General features: G+C 41.1%; 1 protein-coding gene across 2 annotated transcripts in view; it reads left to right on the forward strand.

Moving 5' to 3' along the window:
- The window catches only part of LOC105279513 (tRNA dimethylallyltransferase), a 134,687-nt gene that overhangs the window by 38,174 nt on the left and 75,893 nt on the right, over positions 1-20,620 (forward strand). The window lies entirely within an intron of this gene.

Here is a 20,620-nt window from a genome sequence, read left to right on the forward strand (position 1 = left end):
TCGGCCGGAAGTCACACGGTCCTGCGGCAGGGTTCTCTCGGCTAGGCCGAAAAGGCGGGATTCGATTCACACACGAGGGACAACGCCGCGGTTACGACCGCGGTTGACCGTCGTGTCAAGGCCGCGCGATTAGATTACCAGCGCGCCTCGTGCACGCCGTACTAACTTGCGTAATATGCGTGACAATTAGAACGGCTAATTTATGGAGCATGTCAGTGTGGACACGCGGGGCACGCGCGACCTCCGACCCCGCGAGGAACCTCGTCGTCTTTTTCAAAACTGAGGCCCATGGGCGGGCGAGCTTCCAGCGAATCATTGTTATCACACTTACGTCTCTGTCCTCGGGTGGAGTCGGCAGTCGAGCTGCTTCATTATTATTTTTCCGTTTCTACACAGATTGCGGTTATCGCTTTCTAAAATAATTTGATTTATAATTGATTGCTGTATGTCTTCGTATGTAGGGTATGCCCTTGAGGAAAAGCAATTTATAATACATAATGAATCCTTTGCATGACCAGCAATTTCGTTGATACGAATTAATATTTGTTTTTCATTAAATCAAACTGTTTTACGCGAAGAATTTATTTGTACGGGTTTTGTAGTGAGTTCTATGGTTATTTTTCGCAGAAATGTGTATATTGAATAAATCTATTGAATTAGATGAGCAAGAGTAATAAGTACGAGATGGCATCCTGAATAACGAGAGGTTAAACTCTCGTTTCTAAGACTCGCCTTGAGCGAAGTGGCTGCGAATTGACCGCTGGCGTTCTTAAATTGAGATTTATCTCGAAGTATCCACGAATACCGCCGACATGTAGTAATCATTTTTATTATCTAGTTTCTAATGTGAATGCCTACAATCTCTTTAATCATAATTCTGAATTTTTTATACTCTTTTTATGCGCTCTTGAATTCCTTTTCCCACAATAGATCAGCATCTTAGTAAGAGAGAGAGAGGGAAAGGGAAAAAGTGATCCTCCTTAACGTATTCACCGTCAAGCGTAGTTTTTTGCTGACTTTCCGTTCACGCCAACATGGATTATTAAAATTAACCGTTATATGTTCGTATATCATTTGTAAAATTCTATTGGGTTGGCCAAAAAGTAATTGCGTTTTTTTATATAAATAAAAGGTTAATTTTTCATGGGAAACAAAAACTTTATTAAACAATATATTGTTCATTTTGTTTGATTATCTTTTGCCATTTTTCAGGCAACTTCATGATTCCGCGCTCAAAAAAGTTCTTATCTTTTTCAGCAAAAAACAATTCCAACAACGATTTGATATATCCTCATCAGCAGTAAAGGTTTTACCATTCAAGGCGTTTTGCAAAGAACGAAACAAATGGTAATCTGATGGTGCCAGGTCTGGCGAATATGGTGGATGTGGTAACATCATGGTAACACATCCCATCCAAGCTGCAACAATTTTTCACGAGTGACCAAACTTGTACGCGGTCTAGCGTTATCATGGTGAAACACAACACCTTTGCGATTCACCAATTCTCGACGTTTCTGTTTGATGGCATCATTTAATTTATCCAGTTGACGACAGTATACGTCTGAATTAATGGTTTGATTCCTTGCAAGCAGCTCAAAATACACAATACCTTTAAAGTCCCACCAGACTGACAGCATAATCTTTCTTTGGTGAATATCTGCTTTTGAAGTGCTTCGAGCAGGTTCATCACGCTTGCTCCACGATCTTTTTCGTTTGACGTTGTTGTAGACGATCCATTTTTCGTCGCCTGTTATCATACGTTTCAAAATCGATATTTTCACGTTCAAAAGAGAATCGCAGATGTCAATACGCTTAGTGAGATGAATTTCTTTGAGCTCATGTGGTACCGAATATCGAGCTTACTAATGTATCCAAGTCGTTTTAAATGGTTTTCAACACTCGATTTCGATATGTTAAGATTCTCAGCAATCTCTCGGGTCGTTAAACGCCGATTCGAATCGATCAGTGCCTTTATTTTGTCATCATGAATTTCGATTGGCCTTCCTGAGCGTGGTGCATCTTTCACATTAAAATCTCCAGATCGAAATTTAGTAAACCAATTTTGACACTGCCGCAGTTTTAAAGCATCTTCGCCATATATATCAGATAACTTTGTATGAGCTTGCACAGCGTTTTTCCCTTTTCGGAAGTAATAAAACAAAATATGAGGAAAATGTTCTTTTTGATTTTCCATTTTGAAATCGACGGCAAACAAACAATTGTTAACGAAATCGTGTACTTTCTTTTTCTAAAACAAGCTTGAACTGTGAGTTGTTAACCTACATAATGAATTTGCGGTTTAGAATGAAGTTAGTTACATTTCAAGATATGTATGTCCATCTATTGGAAAAAAACGCAATTACTTTTTGGCCAACCCAATAATATGTCAAGATACTTAATAGTTTACGAATACGCTTTGTCCATTACTCTCTCTTGTTATTATTAAACAGTCATTATTTCTTTCAGATATGCATAATTAAATTACGTGTTATAATATTATGCACGTGTCGTAATATATTTATTACGTGTCAGTTACCGTTGATCGTCATGACAGCGAATGTGTTAATAGAAATTTTTCTATTTAGAAAATCGATGCAATGTAAGAACACCATGTGTTGACAAAATGTTCTGGCAGCGCTCGTCTACGCCCTTAAATTTTTCATCTCGCACCCATCGTTTTTTTGTGCTTGGAATTACCGTTACTTTCCTGTCGCGCTTTCGCCCACGAGGAAAGCTCGAGTCTCGCGGTCTCTTCCAGTCGGTAATTTCTGGCCCTCGAGTCCATTTATTTCGGTATCTTTTTCACACGGGGCATCGGCTCCGATTTCTTTTTCCGCTCGCGGCCACGCGTGACTTCACTCGCGTGCATAAATCACGTGCTACGCGCCGGACGCGTTACGGCGCGACGCCCACGCGTTCCACGTGCCGGTGGAAAAAAGAGGTGTCTGCGAATTTCCGCTCTCGCAGCCTCGTGATCTGTGCCAAAAGTTCAAACGGCGCGGTCTCGCTCGGGGAGTCGCGATCAGTGCCGGGATTGTTCTCCCTCATGACGATCGTATTCCTTGGAGACACATCTCGCGGAACCAGACGTCGCGCGAAGGTGCTCGCTTTCGGTCTTTGAGAAGCCCGGACAAGACATATATGAACACCAGCATGTATGAAGTCTCAGAATGATATTTATCGAGTTTTTGCTGAGGACTGGCTGTTCCAGATTGCCTCGGAGAATCCGTCTTGAAAATTCGATATGATAAACGCCGGATAAAAAGCTAAATTAACGTTCGCGACGAGTTCTCCAACCTTGCTCTCTTCGTTAAGAAGGCCACAGTATCGGGAATGTAGGAAGAATTTTAGATTAGAGATTTCATTTTTATTTAGTGTGTTTCTTTCGAATGTCTCAATCTTACCTGAAAAGCCAGACTTTGTTGTATTCTTAATATCTTTGAATTTTTGATACAAGAAATTATATTAGGGGTGTGATTTAGTTTTGAGGGTTTTTTTGCTCAGAAACGCATGTATTTAAATATGATAATGACTGAATACCTTAATCAAAATATTTTCCTTCGTTTTCTATAACTTTTTCCCATCTTTCTGGCAAGAGATGGATTCCACCACGATAAAATCACTCTTCTTTTCAGTTGATCCATTCGTCGACCAATTTTCGCACTTCTTCCAAATTATGAAAGTGTGTATTCTCTAAAGCGTGTTGCATCGACCGGAACAAATAATAATCGCATGCAGCAATGTCCGGAGAATACGCGGGGTGCGGTAAGACTTCCCATTCAAGCTCTAATAGTGTTTCTTTCACTGATATCGCAACGTGAGGTCGAGCCTTGTCACGAAGAAGAATCACTTTCCGTCGTTTACTCGCAATTGGTGGTCATTTTTGGTCCAATGCTTGCTTCAACTTGTACAATTGGTGTCGATAACGATCAGCCGTGACAGTCTCATGCGGATTTAACAGCTCATAGTACACTATCCCACCAAATACGGAGCATTACTTTTGAACCGTGAATATTGCGTCTCGGAGTGGATGTTGATGGTTCGCCTGGATCCACCCATGATTTTCTGCGTTTCGGATTATCAAAATAGATCCACTTTTCATCCCCAGTAACAATCCGAGACAAAAGACTCTTCTTTTTTTGCCTGCCGATCAACGAAATGCAAATGTTCAACCGGTTCGCGATGGCACTTTCCGATAATTCATGTCGAACCCATTTCCCTTCTTTCTGAATTTTTCCCATTTCATGTAAATGTTGTACGAGCAACATTTAATGCTCTGGCAAGTTCTGAAGTGGATTCTGTTGGATTTTCGTGCAATAATGCTTGCAAATCTGCATTTTCAAGCTTTCTTGGTTGTCCCGAGCGTTCTTTGTCCTTCACATCAGTATGACCACTTTTAAAGCGTCTAAACCAGTATTCACACGTCTTAATTGATGGGGCAGAATCACCATAAGTTTCCACAAGAATTCTATAACCGTCAGCCGCAGTTTTCTTTTGATTAAAAAACTAAAGCAACGCATGTCGAAAATGCTGTTTCGGAAGTTGTATTTTTACGATGATACAAACACGACTGTTATTGCATTTATTGCTATAATGCTACTAAATGTCATGGATAATGTCAACACTGTAAGAAACAACAGTTACCGGAAACAGCTATTGGAACAAACTGACACTACAGCCATCTGTTGCAAAACCCTCAAAACTCAATCACACCCCTAATATAAAGTTCGCGAAGTATGCTCAGTTTGACAGAATATTTTATCGTTGTTCCACTTTTTATTCTTCGTAGCTTTTCAATTAACAAATTCGGAATTCCAACTAATTTGCCTAGGAACGGATCAGGCGAGCGAGCGTACGCCGAAAGTTGCTCTCCTAGAAAGCCGACAGCTCGGTATCCCTGAAATATTCAACACGTAGAATTTTAATACCGCCGTTAAGCAGGCGCGTTGGAATTTCGCCGGAACAGCGCGAGTGATTCTCTCGCGAGCCTCCATTAAGATGATTCGTCGCATAGAGTTAGCGAGAAGTCGCGACGTTCCCGGCAGTTCGCAAGACTTTTGCAAGATTTTATTGAAGCCCATCCGCTAGCTCTGGAAGTAGCGCCTCTTAAAAAGAGATGATGATACGGAATTATGAAGTATAAAGACGATGGAACACGCCATGTCTCTTGAATTTTCCAGCATTTCGCCGAATAAGAAAGAGATGTCCCCGAATTGCGTATTCTGAAGACAATAATTGCGAAAATCGTAGCTCTCTGAACTGCGCAAAGTACCCGTTCCGGAACTAGAATTACGTGATAATCGCGCGGCTAATTTTATACGGCAGTCGCGCATAAGACTAATTACAAACAGCGATTATATCACGAAACGTATAATTATCTCATTTCGCGCACAAATGTTTCCGTTCCTTTCGGCGACGCCGAACGGGACATGCGTTTCGTTACCAGTAGATTGTACGTCACATTGTTACGCACATTGACACCGAGTGTGCAATTATGCAAACCGCAATCCGGCACGCTTGATATGTCGTTGGAGAAAGTGAACGTTTCGGCGGGACCTTTCATTAAGAAGCATATCGTGGCGAAGGGAAAGGGGATAGCGTTCGACAACACGGAAGCAACTGCACAAGTGTAATTAGTTTACAACGTCGTAACTAATCGCGCGTTCTCGAGATAATTAATCAATCGCGCTCGATCACGCGGAGGTTCGTCTCCCGACGAACACGCTGCGCGACCAGCTCGCGCGACTTCCGGCGAGGATCGGGATTTTAACAGAGACGGATAGATTCACTTCGCGGTGAGATGCGAGATTATATTTTTTGGAGTGCTGCTCCGACCGATAAGCACCGACCAAGTTTCCAAATTGCGCGGAAGATGAAACAACGGGCTTGAAAAGGATGCGTTCTCACGCTGGCAGGCTGCTCGGTCGTGTGGCGCAAATTCGTTGATATAATACCTACTTTATCGCGGCGCTGACCCGCGGAAGGCAACGCACCTTGGTCCTTGAATTGAAAATAGTGTCGGTCGTCTCCGGCAAACCGCGCGCGTGCCACGCATGGAAACCTCCGCTTTAATCCGTACGAAGCCCCGCGTGTGTTACACGGAAGAGCAGCCAAGTTTGTTACCGGCACGTTATACACGCGGCCTTATCTACCTGCATCTGTACGCGCGAATGAAATGACTCGCGAGCTTTCGCACGGTTTATTAATTAAGAGTCGACGTAGTGTCGGATCTACGTGCGCCTTGCGTCGCGCGGTTCTCTTTATTTCTCGCGCGTATGCACGCGCGTGTATTACTTAATTTATGTCGTGGAAGTGAAATATACATAGTTCATGTAATACATTACATATAGAGGAAAGTCCCCGATTATGAGATACCATATCGATTTTGCCGAATGTAAGGAAATCTATAGGCAGAATTTAAAAATGTAATACGTTATCTTGAAGAGAATTTAATAAGCTTTAGGTTGGTCAAATGAAAAATCTAATTTAAATATTATTTTTTCTGAAAATTAAAAAAATTTGAAAAAGAGCTTTACGCAGGATCGAGAAAGTGTGCTCCTAATATAAGATACCTTGAGAAATCGGTGTTAAAAGTGCAAAATACATCAGTATTGCAAGTAAAAAACTTTATTAGATATTTTTATAAAAATACTGCTGCCACAGCCTTCGCCAAATCTTCACGATTCCATCAACGCTTCCTCGTTTCTCTAACCTCCATAGTCAGATTCTATAAAAATTAAATACACAAAAATTCGTAATATAAATTCATATTAACTTTTCTTTAACCTTAACGTAGTATTTTCTTTCTTTTTATTACACTACATAATCTTCATATTTGAGCAATAATTATCTCATATTAAGAGTACCCTGAATATCTCATTATACGAGCCACACGCCTAGCGGTTCCGCGATCATGAAATCTAACCTCTACAATTAAGCAATTCAACAAATCGCGTATTTTCCTGTTACTACGATTCTACTCTATCATTGCATACTGAATTTATTGCCAACCATTTCTTTATTATATAATAAACAAGGTTTAAAGACGTACCTCAAGTTCCTTTGACATGTTCACAATTTCACAAACCTTTTCTTGCAAAGGCTAAACGCAATAACGAACAATGAATTTTTCACTAAATACATTTTACACCAAGAGTAATAAGATCATGGTGGAACTAACAGATAGTGCTCACTAGTTTAGCAGAAACCCCATTATCTCATATTAGGAGCATATCTCGTAATAGGGGATTCTCCTCTAATGTAATAGTGACATAATAATGATAACGTAATAAAATGATAATAACGTAATAAATACAATACAATGCGCATTAAAATTGTGCCAGTGACAAAGATTCAAGATTTGAATGAATTTAGGTGTTATGCTGATAGTGACAGTGAAAAGCATACAGACTGCGCGAAAACTAGATACTACAATCAATGATATCATCGTTTCTAAAGTAACTGGCCCACTTAGCTGGCCAGCGGACGCAAATCGCGCAAAAGTGGGGCACCATATGGCTACCTTTTTGAAATACAGAGGATTGTCCTTGGCGGCGATCGTACATGCGGAAGTGCACTTTGATAGCCGCATTACGACGGACGATATCGGAAATCGTGGTAAAAATCGTGACTTATAGCTGACCATGTTAGCGCATTCTTTCTTTCCTTTTTCTCTCTCTTTCTCTTTCTCGTTTCTTCTTCTTTTCTCTGTTCCTCTTTCTTTCTTCCTCGGCCAACCGGTTTTAAATCCTCGGCGACGCGATGACGCGAGATTTACGAGACTCTTTTGTCGACGTGGATGCCTCGAGATACTCGCGGCCGTTGTTTTATTACAGCGTTGAGTTGCAAGTGCAACCTTTATCAAGCTGTCGGGCGAAACCTCGTAACGATTATGAACGATTAATGACGTGTTTAGCTTCATAGTGACGTAATTGCCAATCAACATTAACGCCATTTCGCGTATATTATTATTAGAGGATTATGCAATTTGTCCCAGATTTATCATGTGTTTGCTCTTTCGCTCATGTAGGATTATTGATTTTACTTTGTGTATACAATAGATCTGATAAGAAGAGAGAGAGAAAGAGGAGTCACGACTCGGAAAAACCGAGATTGCGGAGATTGTAAGATTGCTCGACTGCAACTCGTTCGTTAATTAAAATTGATTGTTGGTAATTTTATTCCGCGACTCATGTATTCTCTAGAGTGTCGTAATTGGTTGATCGTTTAAACAAAACGTACGGGAAGCTGTATTTTGCTCAATGCATCTCGCGGTTCGTCACTTTCCATGAATTGCATCGTTGATCTCGATAGATATGTGCCAATTTTTTTCTGCTTTGACAATATTTATGGAAGCGCTCGCGATTCCCGGGAATGTAATTTGACGTATGTCGACTAGTGTTATTTATTATGCCACGATTATGTTCCCCGTGCAACTTGCGCGCTATCAGCCTGCAACGTTCGCGGACTGATGTGTCATCTGTTCTGTGATTAGAATGTGCTGAGAGAACAGTTGGTCATACTTCCATGATTAAGCCGGTGCATTCGTTTGCGGTGGATTATGTAATGCCGTTCGCAGCGAGCTGTCGTAATTGCGTGATTATTCATGCAAGATATCACGTGCTTCTCAGCGCCACGTGACGCAGCTTTACCTAGAAAAGAGGAACTAAATCGGCGCCGACGTTAGCGGGAATTTATCGCTTCTTTAGCAGCTGTTATTATCTTGAACATTAACACAGTTGATTACTTTTATATTCTATTGTCACTTCTGAACAATGTAAAACTTTAATTGATTTCCAATGTTTCTTAGCTTGACATTTGAATTTCGGATTAATTACATAGAATTAATATTATAATTAGATAGCATTTTTTTGTCTATTTTTAATCTCTGTTTCTAAAAATTGTTTTTCCGTTACTTAAAATCTAAACGTTCATGGTAATTTACCATCAAGGAAAAATTGACTTAAGATTAGTAAAGGTATTTATGATGCCTCTCGATAAACTATATTATTATTAGTCTTTTTTTATTACGTGTGACTATTTTCTATTACTTGTGGCTGCGTATATCCAGAGAATCCCACGGAGAACGCGATTGTATTAGTGCATACAATCACATGCACGCGCCATTATTTAATGAAATGATAACAAACGTGTCTAGCCCTGGAACAATATTTACACGCGCGTCTGTTAGTGTGAAGTTTATTTCACTAGATTTTAACGAGATTTTTCTCCGTCGTCCCGATGTGGGCGAGTGTGCGTTAATGCGCAATGACAGAAATACGCGGGTCGGTTTCGCGGTTCATCGGCCTCGAAGCGCGCAGACGTTTTTCGGACTAAAACCGTTCGAATTTGTGAGCTCGTACCGATGGAAACTGAATCACGGTCCGCGATAACGTTTGCGATGCAGTCCAGTATCGCTCGTTCTGCATATTCCTATTATTATTCTAATTATCTTGTGTCTTTTTATTCGCATATCTTTGTATTTATAATGATCGTAACATCCACGGGTTTATCTGCGAGCAATGATGAATACGACCAATTTTCTTTTAGCTATTGATAGTTACTACGATTAGATGATAAGTTCATCGTAGGATTCCAGCAACGAGCGATATCGCTTAAAATTTACAATGTTGAAGTGGTTTTTTTTCTGTGGTGTAACAGAAATCACTTACGTCGATGTTATCGTAGTTTAATTAATGCTAGGTATCTTTCGCAATGATAAGCGATTTCCGAGCTAAATAATTACCACCATGCGCGTTAATGGTAGATTTTTGCGGAGGAGATAGTCATGAAGATAGAAAGATGCGGAATGATATAAGACACGCGTATGAATCACTGTCTTAATGCAATGCAAATAATCGCGACGCAGTGTTCAAGCGCTATGTGCGATTTAATCAGATCGCTATGATGAAAAGAAGATATAATTACTAAAACGCGAAAATTGCTACGTGTGATCTGATCATGTTGTCCGGTCGATGTTAATAATCGGGCTTAGAAAAGGTAATATGAATTTCCACGTTTTGTCATAATGTTGCTTTTAATATCAGTTTCGAGGAGGAATTTATTCTTTGATGCAATCGTAAGAAGGACACTTTGATAACCGAGTGCTGTTTTACGACACTTTTATACACGGTGAATATACAGAATATTATTTTTTATCTAATTTTATCTTTTACGTGTCCAGGCTTTCTGAAGCTACAGTGTATACACACTTTAACGTAGTATTACATCATCATGGTATGGAATATGGTACGTAAGCTGCTTCAAAGGGGAAAATTATCTGCGAACATTACTTAACTCAGCGATTGCACTTGTCGAGGTCACATGTTTCCCGAACCTGCAATTCCTGCGAAGGTTAGGCATGTCGTAAACACGGCTCGTATCATGGAAGCGTCGTTTCCCCATGAAAATCCTGCAACAAGATATCGTGGCGCATACGTGACGTGCAGATATACCATGCACGAACAAAGCAAGGTGTTAAAACAGAATTCAGGTGCCCATTTTATCGCATCAGAATCCAGTCATCCGATGCGAATTTTTTGTGAGGAATTCGTGATCACTCATTAATAGAGTATAGTATAATTAACGATTCATGTGTGCGTCGATCTTCTCATACGACATTTACGTAATTTGAGTTCCAAGATCGCGCCTTTCCGAAGGAGCGAAGTAGCTGAAAGCTTTTTAAATGTCTCGACGAAGACTTTGGAGAGATACCTTCCGTTTTAGAATTTATGATCCTGTTAGAAAAGATTCTGACATAATGTAATGTCAATGCTTAGTGTTTAAGGACGCGCGCGGCATTGGGAGTTGAATATGAATGAAGTTAGAAAATAAAAACTCGGAAATATTCGGTTGCGTATTAAAAGAGATGTAATGATCGAGAGATAACCGATCGTTAAGAAGGAGTCAGTGGAACAAGCCGTGGTGAATGAGTCGGTGCTGGTGGGCAAGTTTTTAATTTAAAATCTAATTTAAACCCATTCATATGCGATTGCATTATTGATACGTGCCTATTAATGAACATAGTTGATCAGATTGACACACATCCAATCAATTTGCGTGTGCGATCCTTGTACGGTTTTTGTATACATTTTTCAAAGAAATTCCTCGAAGCAGCTCGTTTCACCATGGAGAAAAAGGATTAACATATCGTAACATTCTCCATGTTGCATGTAATTAATTTAATGACTAATAGCTAATTAGAGCGAGATGTCGTGTCCCGATTTATTCCTGCGGACAGGAACGGGTTTCGCGAAAAAGATATTTGGTTCCTCGAAGACGACGCGAGAGCAAGCTCATATCTCGTTCATTGAGCGTAACCTTTCCGGTAATAAGATGCTGCATTACCGGTTCTATTGGGAAAAAAGTCAAAGGGTTGCTCCGTGAATAGACCCATCGATAAATCCGCACCGTCGCCATCGCCGCGTTGTCCATGGCACCGTGAAACTTAATTAATCTGATCATATGACTCTCGAGTTGTCGAGTGCCTTTTTGGACAACGCGGAGAAGAGTCGAACGTATTTAGTTTCCTTTATCAATTTCCACGCATCACGCGGCAATCGATTTTCCCCTAATCGTCACTGGATCTATGCTAATAACGCGCATCATTAATTAACCCTAATGAAGTAAATATAGACGGGTAATGAAAAACCTCAAGCACTCAATAATAGACGGGAGTGTAGGAGCGCGTGATCAAGTGCATGTAATGCTCCAGGCGCATAGTCAGCCGGTGATAATTGAAACTTAAATATCGCATCACGAGACAGAGGCAGCAAGATCGGGTTCTGTGTGTGTGTGTGTGCTCCGACGCAGAACGCGCACTCGACCGAGTTGGCCCATTAGCATCATGGATTCCTACTAATTATCATAAACGTCCAGTAGACGTATAGGGATGTGCGCGGAGCCAGTTGGGCGGGAATCCGCGGGAGATCGCGTCTCTCGTCTGGTAATTCTACGCCTGTAAGCCCGTTTCCTCGCGAGAGACCACGGCGACGTCTCCGTACTGATCTCGCTCTCTTGTCTGCTTCTTTAATCCGTCTCTCGTTCGCGAAAGTACCTTCCCATCTTTTAAGGGGGGAGCCTGCTTTAGAACGTTGAAAATAAGGTATAATTTTACGAATTCGTTTGGAGAAACTATACAGCGGATTATTATAAAACTTTGATGCGTTTATTAGTACATGTTTAAAGATAAAAAAAATTATTTTTTGATTTGAATATATCGCCTGTAGAGGTCGTCCTGGAGGCATCTTAGTGCAGCTGGCATTGTAAATTGGTGAGCATTCTCCTGCCTCCAAATTTCATCCAAACTGAAAAATGGAAATATTTTCTTGTTATTTATGAATTCCCATCGTCGATGAACCTTTAATATTCATAAAAACATTAAGTTAAACAATTATTTTTGCATGAAAAAGTTCAAAAACTTTGCCTAAAAATCGTACTTTTGTGTTCTAAGCTCCACCATTTTGGCACTTTTCAACTTTTTTCTTCTCTCTTTGGTTCATCGACGATGGGAATTCATAAATAACGAGAAGATATTTCAATTTTTCAGTTTAGACGAAATTCGGAGGCAGGAGAATGCTCACCAATTTGCAACGCCGGCGACGCGGCTGCACTAAGATTTCTCCAGGACGACCTCTACAAGCGATATATTCAAATCAAAAAATAATTTTTTTATCTTTAAACATGTACTAATAAATGCATAAAAGTTTTATAATGATCCGCTGTATAGTTTCTCCAAAAACAATTCGTAAAATATACCTTATTTTCAGCGTTCTAAAGCAGGCTCCCCCCTTAAGCAAGACTCACTGAAATTTATTGCACGCGCGTCGCTATGATGCTCTGCGTGCTGGTAGAGATAGAGCTTGAGAGAAGATGAAGAAAGCGCATGCTTTCGAGTTAAGCGACGGGCTAAAACCGAGAGTTATCGCTGTTGTGCAATCCTTCGTCAAAGGATCGGTATTAGGTGTATCTTCAGGATTATCGACGTTGTCACGCGACGCGCTGAGTAGTGGTAGTAGTGGTGAAAACACCTGCTTGTCGTCGACCGAGGTACTATAAGAGACGTCGTTCTACCGAGTGTTCCTTGTCCTATCTAAAATTTGCTTTCTGGGAAGTAACGTCTGTGCATTTTATCTTCTCCGCTTGTTACATGATATTAAATTTAACATTGTTTGCGGCAAAATTGTTTCTAGTTGGACGACGTTGTCAGAAATGACATCTCCGTGGGATTCTGAGAACATTTGGGAATTCTCGCGTACTCCGCAGCCGGGGTTAAAAACGCGAGCGAGCAAATGTTTATACAGAGGGAGGGAGGGCCGGTAGATGGACATATCTCGCCTACGCGGTTGATGATTTGCACGCGATCGCGGACAATAAGGAGGGGAAGAGGGAGGACCGGTTTCTGAACTTGATAAGAGGATGACGTGAGAAACTCTTGGGTCGAGAACACTCACACGCGTATACGCGGACGTAACGGCGATCGAACGAAGACGGACGATCCGATCGAGAGAGGAGAACAGCGGCATAGGGAGATGAGGAAAGAAATGGAAAAAAGAGAGTGACAGAGGAAAGAAAGAGAGAGAGAAGGAGAGAAAGAAAGCGGTCCGTCTTTTTAGGAGAGAGCGGAGACGAGATCGTTTGTATGCACCATTCCGTTCCACCGGACCAGTTTTCGTACAGGTACCCCAAAGAGAGCGATACGGCCCTCGCGGAATACTTCAAGGGCCAGTGTCTGCTTCCTACAAGTTGGCTCTTGTTTCCTTGGTCGTACCTTCGAATTAATCTATTTAAACGGTATTCAGGACTCGCGCGGACTCGTTAAAGTGATGTAATGATACTGAGATAATAAAATAAAAAAGTGATTTTTTAAAATAGTATTTTTGCGAGATCGCCAGGTAATGATAGGTATCATTTATCTCGCAACATATTTAAGTGGTGATCAAACTTTACGTACAACATAACAATGCACATACAACATACATTTTTACAATCTCATTTTGTTGAATTTTATTAGTCGTATCGTCGAGTCTCATTGATACTTCAAAATCGAAGTTTTGATCTTGGTGATTTTTGCAGCGTGAATAATCGTTCAGGCGTGCGTTGGCCTCGCGTACGTTGGCTTAATCACCAAGCATCCTTTGATCCCTCTTCTAGCCACGGATGCTCATATAGTCGTGGACTTACGATTCATTATCGTCGGCGCTCGGCCAACCCTAACTTTCATTGACTTCGGACTCGAAGTCGGCGGCCCGGTTGGCAGTAACCGTCGTGAGAAACAAGCCGACAAAGAGATTCCGCGTCTCCGAGGATTTTTACGGCACGACTCTTCGGCGGACTTCGGGGATACCCTTAAGTGCACGCGGCCGTTTGCATATGAACGCCGCTTAAGATTCCTCTGGGCGCGCTCTAGAAGGACTCTCCTCGTCATCCTCTCTTTGCTACTCTCTTTCGTGCTTCACGCACGAGACATTTTTGAACAATTACAGATAATAGTGCGAATAAAACGCTCGTAATCTACATGTCTTACGAATTTTATTTAAATCATCGTCGCGCATTACTATGCAGGTTTCTTAATTAATAAGCTGGTTCACGAAGCGAATTTGATTCTATTGTCTTTGAGAAATAAGTGCTGTTTTCATTCTAGCTGTGATATTGCGCTCCCAATAATTCTCTCGTATCATCTTCTGTTATTGGGTTCCACATGATGTGCATACGCGAATATTATTCCGCATTCATTGATTTGTTTAAAATGAATACTATTATCAATTTATCGATGTAATAAATAATATTTGTCATTCTTCTTATCAGATACTTGAACGATACATTCGATTGAATTGTTCTTCAATATTAAGAATAGATATGTGGATGCTATTTTATTTTATTTATTTTGATAAAGACGCACATTTTATTTATAATTATTTATACAACATTGGTTTAAAAATACAACAATTGAAATAGCTCATATGTTAAAATAAAATGTTTAGAAATAATAAAAATCGCGATTATGCTGGTCTCGTGGAAGATATTGTGACTGGTACGTGTGCACATAGCATTTAATCTGCAAAATCGTTCTTTGAAGTCGCTCCATAATCCGTGTTGAATATTAAAGAGAGAAATAGTAACCGACCTACCTAATGCGAGCCACCCGAGGCGAAGTTGAGGTTTTTTCATTCGCTACCATGCCCGATGCTTCAGGAAGTCACCGACGTCGTGATGCCCTTCGGCTGGGCATCCTGAGACGTACATGACGTACACGTCCGTGCCGCACATGCTTATGCGATTTCGGACGAAATCCGCCTAAGCAATTCTAATGTCGCGACGACGGCAACGTGCCGCTATGCGGCTAGGCTGCCTTTTCTATCAATAAATATTCAGTATAGCGAATTCCCAGCGTTGCTCCCCTTCCTCCGTCTGATTCGTATTACGACTCATTTCAAACCTACCGCACTAGGATCCGATGAATCCTAGTCGAATCAATATCCCGTGAAAAAAGAAGAAACGATATTTTTCCAGATCTGATACATCCCGTTAATGAACGAGATTATCATTATTTATAGGCGTAAATGGAGTTCATTAGGAGGATCGAAGATTACGCCGATCCTGGAGCGTGTCCTTAAATGGAAAAATCACTAGGAATCTAACTGAGCATTCAGTAATCGAGTAACCTGTCGAAGCAACTGTCTGATAAAAGTGTTCGTCAAACGATAAATTCTCATTTTCATTGCTCGATGCTCGTCGTAACGTAAACTTCGCGGAGTATCAGCATCCATGAACTTCACATGCTTCACGCATTAATTACGGCGTGCTTCGATGCCGAGTCGCCAGGAAGGCGGCTGCAAGTTCTTCCGTAACCTCGACTTTGCCTCGGGAAACTACCGAGCTGTACGGTGCAGGAAGATCATCCGCGAGTCTATGAATCTACGATCGTGCGACCCGGGAAACAGCACAGGAGCGGTTACGCCGGCGTGGCTGCGACAGTGTGGCTTCCTGGGGATTCCTCGGGGCGGGCCCGACGGCGGGGCGTCTAAAGTAACTGCACGTCGATCGCGCGGTAAATCTCACGTAATTGCACCCGCGATTTGCCGACGACTTGGATAATTGCCGTTGCAAGACGGCGGGGGTCTCGCTGTGGGGCGAAGGAAGGTTCCTCGAGCGTTGCCGATGAATCACCAGCGCGGAGGATATCCTCAATCCGCGGATCTCCCCTTCGCGCACCGAGCGCCGTTAGAGCGCCCCGATTATCCGATCAGCCGAGGCGACTGTTCTTCAGGTTTCCTGGTTATCCCGCGACCTTGAGCCTAGGAATCGCGCGGCGGCGGCCGCCGCCTTCTTCGAGTTCCGCTTCGCTCCTCTTTCCTCTCGCCTGTTTCTATGATCTCGAATTAGATCCGTCTAGAACGGTCGCGCGACTTCCGCCAACGCCGCGCCGTGGAATGCCACTTGCTCGCTGACGAACTGGTTACGGAGTGACGAACGAGACAAGTAAGATAAATGGTGTCTCGCTCCTTCGAGTCCCGAAGCGAGCCTCGATGTCCGCTCCACTCGAGCTGTCGATTAATCCTTCCGGCCGGCTATCGCCGCACTCCGCGGTTGCTATTTATAATTACGTAACAAACCGGTGACTGGACCGCTCGCGCGAAATTAGAGCCGACCGATTTGACGATCCATTTGACTTATTTTCGAAATGTAAAATAGGAATATGTGGAATATACGTGGGAAATATGCATGAACTTTATTCATTACAAATGCATAGTACCTAAATTTCGGAAAGTAATGAATGAATCTTAAATGCTCAGTTAGAAAACCATAAGCACATTCTTGCTAAAAAATTCTTGTATGCAGAAATGAAACCTAGAATAATATTAGGTTCTTTAGCTTTTAAAGCCGGGCAGAATTGCAGGATAAACCTGTATATACAGGATGCTTGACTATCGAGGAGACGAGTCTTGGAATACCGCAGTCGCTCCGAGGTCAGAATATTACGTCAAAGAGCACGTACGGACGAGATTCCGTACGGCGACCGCTAATTTTGATAATGAAGAGTCATTTCTGGTTGTCGTCCGGTTTCTGCCATTGAACTTTGCTAATATCTTGCCCACGTATTAACTCGGTCACTTTCTCTTCGTCCTGTTGTTGGCTTTTCGGGAACGAAACGTGTAAAGGGGTAGCCAGCTTCCAAATATGCTAAACTGAAAATAACAAGTTTTGCAAAATTGACAAACGATGCTAATCGATCTTTATCGTGCGAACAGACTTGTTTGAGATCACTTTTGAAATGGCGTGTGAATTATCGCAACAAAATGTAGGATAAATAATTAGCATTCTCAATAACGACACATTTTCAGTTATGCAACAATTATTAATTAAATCTAAGTGAAATTATAATTAAATTTAGTGATAATTAAGTGATTATCATATCGGTAGAAATTTTTATCTGAGAAACGCGATATAAAAATTATTTCTTGTTAAGAAAATATTATTAAGATTAATTAGGAACTTTTACTTATGCCTTATATTTACTTATATTTCACGTCTCTTTCGTTTTCTTCATACGTACTTGTGTAATACACATAATATATTTATTTTTTGAAGGAGTAAGATTTGAGATGTAACGGAACGTGCAATTAATCTCAACTCGTTTTCACCGACAAATTCAGTTATTGAGCACACGGGAGTTTTATTAATCGAAGGTCTTCGAACGATTCTTCGATCGATGTCGCATTACTCGACTTCTTTATCCACCGGATATTATTCACTGAATAAACAATTCGTCCGGCAAGTGGCTGATGAATGAAGGCTAATGAAGGCTGCAAACGCGGCCATTCAAGGTAGTCCGGCGCGTACTGGAACGCTTGGAAACCTGTTTCATCGGACGCATCGCACACCTAACGGATTACCAGCCGTGCCGAATTACTCTTCCCGGAAATCGACAGACTCGATTCGCATCAGGACCAAACCGACGCGTTTTGATCTCGAGAACACGTTCGCGAAACACGTTCGTAGCATTTCGCAAAGTTGATCGCATTCCACGTTCGGCAAGCAATCTGTTAATCTGCTCGTAAAAGTACCGTGGATTTGACGACGCGTGCGGTGATAATAGTCGATTGGCCTGCGAGCGATTTAAATGCCTTCGCACCATCGCCACCTGCGGCTTTAAGCTTCAGAATCGCTTGCGTCATCGATAAGATAATATTGATATGCACGCGGGGCCATTTTTCTCAGGTCATAAAACGTTTCGATAGGATCGGGTCGGTAATTATACGAATTCCTAAACGCTAAGAGTTCGGTATAATTGATCCGATCAATAATTTTATTGAGCGCAAAAAAGCGCTATTAGGTATATCAAGCAATTAAAGAACTCATTGGAGCTTGATTTGATATAAAGTTTCATTGCGACAGATCTCGCGGATAGATACTGTTAGCACGTGTCTCACTTCGTTTTTACTTTGCGTGCGTATCATACGAGTTCCACGAGCGTTCGTACGCTCTTGTTCGCCCGTACCTTCGCTATTATGTAAGCGAATCACGAAGCGCACGCCGATGAAACCTCGTTCAGTAACCCGGTCGGTTAACGAAGTAGAAAAGTGATTGAAGGCTTCGAGTGATTGATCCCCTAAGCACTACTTGATATGTACTATAGATTCTTCTTGAATTAGGGAGGACGCGAATAACCACGCTGCCAAATCACAAGAGTATACTTACTCGGAAACGTAAGCATAGTAGTGCTGAAGGACTGCTGATTGATTATCAACTATCTTGGCAAATAAAGAACAGCACAAGCATCTCTTTGGTATACTATTATCGATTTGTTCTCATCGTTACTATCATGCATGAAGCGATAAAACAGTTTTTCGATAATTTTGCGATAAAAGATTTAATTAATAAAGAAGATTGCCTTCATCGTAATATCTATTAGAATTATAATTATTTGCGGAGGCATTTTTAATCTATCTCGAGTTTCATTTCTGCTTTCTCTTCTGCATCCGCAAAATGACGCATCTGGTAACAAGTTATTTTTCGAATCGTCCGCGATTGAGTCACTCGTCGCTGATTAATAATCTAGCTTAATGACACCTCTACGTCATCGACTTTTGGTTTTTGCGGTCGACACCCTCTGTCAAGAGTACTTCTTAGTCTCGAGTAACAGCGGCTGTTTAATCAGCAGCCAATCGCTGTCTCCGACAGACTTCGCTGGTATTTCGTGCACGCGCTACCCACCTTTCTTTGATGATCGCTGTGGAAGCGATATACAAGGTTCCTGATCGAAGCTCGTTTGCGCTGAACGAACGAAGTGGAACAAAGGTGTACAGACAGTCGCCTTAATCTTTTTTTGCTCGCTTATTCGTTTCAGGTGCGTTCCGGTGCGGTGCGATATGGATTTAGCGCGTTCCAGAAGGCGACGTTATGCATATCTCGTAATAAATATGCATGCAAGAATGTGCAGTTGCAAGATAGAAAATTTTCTTTAGCGATAGGGAGCAAATATCGAGGCACAAATATTTGAAAAAAGAACATTAACCAAAAGTCATTAGTACGAGAAGAAAGAGATAAAGACACGAAATGAATAGCAAATTTGAGAGACCGATGAACAACGAATGAGCAATATCGAAGGTATTGATGAGATTGTATCGCGAATAATTTTGTAACAAAGAAGGTATAACGTTCTGGAACTATTTACAATTAAATGTTGAGTACAATCGTGCGGCATGAATAAATTTGCAGCCATTAACATTCATTTGATCAAGTCATTTACATTTCGTTGCAGAATCGTTAGCACATCGAGGAAAGCTTTTAATAAAGAAACCATTTTTGGAATAATCGTATCCTCGATAGCTGAGAGATATGGGGTGTCCTAGTTTCTCCGTACTTTATTAATAATATGAATTCTTTGATCATCTCATCTGAATTTAATATCTTTTTCCTACCAAACATTTGATGTCAAATGTTATTTTTTTACAACTTCTTGATATTAAACTTAAAAAATTCTTGCGATATCCGTTTAAATTAATATCCTGTTTAAATAAAATCTTCTCATCTTTATAATTAAAGGAGGAATAAAATTGTTACGTATCTTTTCATTCTTTCTGTAAATTTTTTCAAAATTAATAAACTTTTTATTGGCCCATCATTATTGGTGTCACATTTTCGTGAAAGGATTCACTTCAGCTTCAGAGAATTCTCAAGAAGGAACACCCTGTATCTGTTTAATCAAACTACCTGCATTCCTACGTATTCCGAGAGCGAGATTGTTAGTAATAACGGTGCCGATAAAGAAACGAGAGAATACTATCCACTTTCGCGCGACACTTGCGAATCGCGTTTATAATCGCTACCATTTCGAGCGGTTCTCGTTAAAGATCCGGTTCTTCGTACTTTATACTCCTCTCACAACATTGTCGGGATGCTTGTCTCGACGCATCAATACGACGTTTTTCTTTCTTTCACGATGTGCGACCTCGCGATGAACTTAAATTATACACACTCCTTTATTGGATGCCGTTGCCCGCCATAAATTTATTTCGAATGAGAAATGGCAATGATGGTCCTTGATATGAATTATTGGAATTATTTCGCTGTTATCGAAAATTAATTTCATTATTTTTGTGTACTCCCTTATATCTCA

This window comes from Ooceraea biroi, chromosome 9 (genome assembly GCF_003672135.1).
Source record: "Ooceraea biroi isolate clonal line C1 chromosome 9, Obir_v5.4, whole genome shotgun sequence".
Classification (NCBI taxonomy): Eukaryota; Metazoa; Arthropoda; class Insecta; order Hymenoptera; family Formicidae; genus Ooceraea; species Ooceraea biroi.